The sequence below is a fragment of the Triticum urartu genome, chromosome 3A (assembly GCF_056163025.1).
Source record: "Triticum urartu cultivar PI428250 chromosome 3A, HENAU_Tu73, whole genome shotgun sequence".
In the NCBI taxonomy this organism is placed as follows: Eukaryota; Viridiplantae; Streptophyta; class Magnoliopsida; order Poales; family Poaceae; genus Triticum; species Triticum urartu.
The window spans coordinates 41,561,084-41,566,722 of record NC_141875.1 but is presented as its reverse complement, the minus strand read 5'-3'; the positions used below and the strand labels follow the sequence as shown (position 1 = coordinate 41,566,722).

The 5,639-nt window shown below is 48.4% G+C and overlaps 1 pseudogene; it reads left to right on the top strand.

Moving 5' to 3' along the window:
- The first annotated feature begins 683 nt into the window (after positions 1–683).
- LOC125546589 (uncharacterized) lies at positions 684–1,178 on the top strand (annotated as a pseudogene).
- Positions 1,179–5,639: the final 4,461 nt, after the last annotated feature.

Sequence of the window (5,639 nt, the reverse complement as noted above, 5' to 3'; positions counted from 1 at the left end):
AACAGCATCAAACAAGAAAAATTAAACTACCGTGTATTCAGATAAATAATCAATGTTACTCATGCAATCGGCTGAAGATATAATAGCTGGAGTCTAACTACCTGAGTTTGCTTCTAAAAATTGTGTGGAAAAGAAAACAATTAAAGAAATGTAGTGTTCTCAGCAGGCAAGGAGGTGCTACCAACTACAGACTGCAACTACGAAAGGTCTAGCCTTGTCCAGCCTCCAACCATGAACGGCGAGGTAACTAGACTCAGAGCCTCAAGGCCGCGTCACAGCCGTTGCCAGGCGCCTCCAAAGAAGACCACATCTCCAGGGCTGTCCAGGCCAACGTACCTTCCACCCATAAGTGCCTAAGAGACGGCAAATGGATGGCAGGACCCAACCAGGACTAGTGAAGCCATCGTCTTGGACATGCCGGCACCGGCGTACATAGCGCCCCGGACGCCCACGCTCTATGCCGAAGCCCTCATCACAGCATCGCATTACCAGCAAGCCTCGCCGGAAGACCGAGGAGGCCACCATCTCCAGCTGCCGCATCGGGGACTCCAAGTGCGACCCAAACAACGCCTTCAAGAAAGGAATGGCGCTGAGATGCCACCGCTGCCTTGTCCAATGAACTGGACCAAGGGTTTCCCCTGGTGCTCGAGGAGAGGGTCAGTCCGGGCCATGACAGCGCCTCCATGGAGGTTACGGCACCCTCAGTTGTCGCCGTTGTCAGCGCAGGCCATCGCCGCGCAGGGATTTCGCCCCGGCCCAAGACCAGAACCCCAAATACCGTCGCAGCAGAGCAGACAGGAGACGGGGAAGCAGACCGCCGGATAGGAGCATCAGCACCGAGAGGGAAACCACGTGTCATCACCATCGATGTAGGGAAGCACCGGCCAGCGCAGAGCAGCAGTCGCCAGATGGCTGCCAAACAAGGCCAGCCACCGCAGGGGGTCGCGTCGAGCAGGGGTAGTGGCTCCGTCGCGGGGACCTGCCACCTGCACCTTGCTGCCGCCGACCATGGCCGCTACCGCGGTGACCCGCAGCCTCCGCCACCTGGATCCGCCGGGGCACAGCCAAGCAGCCGCAGCCGCACCCCCAAAGGGTCGCGCCGCGCCGCCCGCGTGCTCGCCACGCCAGGTCCAGAGGCCCGACCCTCTGGATCTGGGGCCGCCATTGTGAAACCCTAGGTCCGGAGCATCACGGCTCCGTCAGCCTCGTCGAGCCCCACGCTCGAGGGGGGAGGCAGCCTGGGAGCGAAGTCCCGCCGCCGCCGGATCCGCCAGGGCTTTGTCCGGCGGGGAGCACTGGCGGCGGCAGGGGGAGGGGGGAGGAGGAGGGGAGGGAGCGCTCGAGGCTGTGTCGCCTCCCGTGTCGCCCACGGGGAGGGCGACACGGGGAAGAGGGGGGCGGCTGATCAAAGCAACTCCCTATGAATGTCTTTCAAGAATGAACGTTTTAACTTAATATCTCTAGTTGCAGAAACATTTGAAGTAGATGAAAGAACGATATATGTGCACCGGAATTAAATTGGATTTGGCTTCTGGTCAAGCTGTCGATGCCTACATCATGCTTCCTAGCTCTGAATCTCGATTTCAGAATGGTGAGTTTCCTCTTACATTATTAAATTCGATACAGTAACAGATTCATCTCTTTGTTCTAATCCTCACTTCCATATATATATTTCAAAAGGACACTCCGGCTGACTCCATTACCATTAATAATGAAACAAAAGTAGTTCAACAAAGAATGCAGGGCACCTGAATCTATCCATCAAGATGAATGCGAGAAAACAAATTACTACTAGTCAGACCCAGGCGCCATGCATGAAGGGTAAAAAACAGTGGTTTATAATGTTTGCCTAAAAGCGAAAATACAAAGGTGAACATGGGTGCGCGCGCACCCACATGAATAGTAAATTCATAAAAAATACTAGAAAAATTTAAAAAATTCTGAAATTTTGCCGTATGAACCTTAGACGATCATCCTACTCACGTGTGAAGTTTCATGATGTATTTACACCTGTGGTATTCTTAGTGAAGAAAATACAAATGCGACTATACTATTCATTAAACAGTGTTTTTAATATAGCTTCGATTACCTTCGATTTTGTCATTTTTGCCAAGATTATCACGGATGTGATTTCTTCGTGAAACTTCATATGCGAGTATACCGGTTGACTATGTATATTAAAAAAATAAATTCAGATTTTTTTGATTTTTGCTAGCATTTTTTTGAATTGGCTATTCATAAAGGGTGCGCGCGCACCCATGTTCACCAAATCCGCGTCCGCCTAAAAGAAACTACTAGACATGAGACTTGAATCTACGGTATGTGTTTATAATGTTCGCCAAATTTTTTTACTGCCCATCAGGCATGATCAATGCATATACTTGACCAGTTGCTACTTAAAACACCAAAACTTGATATTATTTTTATTCGCGTGAAACTTAAATCACAATCTGAATATTAAACTTGTAATTTGGCTATGCCCAAAACAATTAAAGTTGGTGTGAAACAAAAACTGAATACAGAAATCTTGGCTTCAGCGTTGGGGACGTGACTTACCCATATTCAGCAAACTCAACTTTTTAATAAATCTAACTAAATTCGAGCAGACGCAATGAGATGGTAAATGGACACAGGACACATGGTTATGTGACTCGATGGAGGACGATACTGAAGAGCTCCGGTAGTTGGGGATCGTCGTGATGGGAGGAGATGTGCCCCGCATCAAGATGAAAAAAACGCGGAGCGCTACATCAACCAACATGAGCAATAAGTATTTAGTGATAAGAGATTTTTAGAAAATATTCAAGACATACCCATTTTCGTTGTACAGCCATAGGCCCAAAAATTTATGAGGCTGAAACACAGCAGATCACTACACACAACAATCAAACTACATCGTATACTTTTTCTTCTGAAGATGTGGTATTTGTCACAAATGCTTCCCTATGCCCTATATGGATTTGGAGACTGATTTTTTTCCCATGTTTCAATAAGAAAAGGAAGTAGATAATTTGAGATATACCTTACCTAGGTGTGCAAATCTGGAACAAATACGAACGCAGACTTGAAGCTCGTAGCACATCAGGGGCGGAGGTCCAGTCAAATGGATGGATTGAAGGACTGGAGGACCCCAGGCGTTGCTACAGGAGCGGAATCCCAAATGGGGGCTGCTCGCCCAGATGAGTTGCTCCCACCGCGGCCTCCTCGCGTGGCTTCCTTCAGCGGCCACGATGCCCGGGCGTGCACAACCGCCGCGGCGACTAATAGCGCGGGACATGGCGGACACGTCGTGATGCCTCCTCGCCGGCCGCTGACTGGTCCGTCGAGCCACCGTACTGCCGCCACGACCACGACACCGACAGCCCTATAGACAAGCCGCTCCCCGCGCCACCGAGGACTTGCCGTCAAGCCCATCCGCCGCTCATGGCAGCCGCATGATATTCGCCGTCGAGAGTGGAACTCGAAACCGCTCTCAATCGATTAGAATAGGACGGGATCCCCAACCTGTGATGTGAAAAGGTAAAACTACACGTTGATTCGCGGTTGAGAGCGGTTTAAGAAAAGGTAAAACTACCTCGGCGCCTATAGATTTTTACACTGGTAGAATTATTGCTTGGTTGAGTCCAACCATGTGGCTGGGTCAATCGATTAGGGTGAGTAATAAATTTATAAACCATTTTCGAGCTCTCTCAGCTAGCAAGGTGGTACTAAACTTTTGACGCGGGACAGCACAAGGCCTTTGGTCCCGGTTGGTGGCACCAACCGAGACTAAAGGGGTGCATTGGTTACGGTTCGTGGCACCAACCGGGACCAATGCTCCCCTTTAGTCCCGGTTGATGCCACCAACCGGGACCAAAGACCTCTGCTTCCCGCCCTTTGGGCTGCTGAAAAGAGACCTTTGCTCTCGGTTGGTGGCACCAACCAGGACTAAAGGGGGGGGCATTAGTCCCGGTTGGTGCCACCAACCGGGGTTGGTGCCACCAACCGGGACTAAAGACTTTGCTATATAAGATGACACTTAGGAAATTTTCACTTCTCATCTCGCAGTTGCCCCCGACGACGCCGACGACATCGACGCCGCCAGGCTGCTCCGACGCCACCCGCCGCCCCCGCCGTCGCCGTCGCCCACCATCGCCGTCGCCCACCGTCGCCGTCGCTCGCGCCTCGCCATCGCCCGCGCCCTCGTCGGACGCCGTCGCCGCTCGCCGCCCCTGCCCTGACGCGCGCCGCCCCGGCCCTGCCCCGACGCACACTGCCCCGGCCCGCCCCGTGGTCGCCGTCGCCCTGCCCCGCCCCCTTCGTCGCCGTCGCCCCCTGCCCTGAGCGCGCGCCCCCTGCCCCGTCGACGTCATCGCCATCGCCATCCTCGTCGCCGACCCCGCGCCCCTGCCCCTCCTCACCTTGGTCTAGCCGGCGCCCTCCCGGTCCTTGTTTTTTCATATATATGATGATATATATGCTTGTTTTTTTCATGTATATGTTTTTTTCTTATATATGATGATGTATATGCTTGTTATCATAATTGTTTTTGTTCATATATATGATGATATTTATATAGAATATGATGTTTTTTTGTTCATAGATGATCATATATATGATGTATGCATGGATGTGGATGAAATGAGATGAGATGAGATGTGTTTTGTGTTGGAGAAGAAAACATTTTTTTCCATGTATATATGCAAAAGTTACATTTTTAGAATTTTTTTATATATCTAGCTAGGAAAGTAAGAAGAAGAAAAAGAATGAGAGGAAAAAGAAAAATAAGAAGAGGATGAAAGGAGAAGAAGAGGAGAGGAAGAAGAGGAGAAATAAATAAAAAGAAGAAAAAAGAAGAAAAAAAGAGGAGAAGAAAAAAGGAATAGAGGAGAAGAAGAGAAAATAGATCTATTTTCTCTTCTTCTCCTCTTTTTTTCTTCTTTTTTCTTCAATCTTCTCCTCTATTAATATCTTCTTCTCCTCTTTTTATTTCTTCTTCGTCTTTTTATTTTTTATCGGATATGTCGTTGTCGATATACCCCGTGTCCCGGTAACTTCAACACGAGGGGGAGGGGTCGACCTACCCCCTCCCAGATAATATTATTTTCCCATGTATGTATGCAAAAGTTACATTTTTAGAAAAGTTTTATATATCTAGCTAGGAAAGGAAGAAGAAGAAAAAGAATGAGAGGAAAAAGGAAAATAAGAAGAGGAAGAAAGGAGAAGAAGAGGAGAGGAAGAAGAGGAGAAATAAATAAGAAGAAGAAAAAAGAAGAAAAAGAAGAGGAGAATAAAAAGGAATAGAGAAGAAGAAGAGAAAATAGAATAGACTATTCTATTTTCTCTTCTTCTCCTCTATTCCTTTCTTCTTCTCCTTTTTTTTTCTTCTTTTTTCTTCTTCAATCTTCTCCTCTATTAATATCTTCTTCTCCTCTTTTTATTTCTCCTCCGGAAAGGGAAATCCGTCGCCATCATCATCATCAACCTTCCTCCATCACCAATTTCATGATGCTCACCGCCGTACGTGAGTAATTCCATCGTAGGCTTGCTGGACGGTGATGGGTTGGATGGGATTTATCATGTAATCGAGTTAGTTTTGCTAGGGTTTGATCCCTAGTATCCACTATGTTCTGAGATTGATGTTGCTATGCCTTTGCTAT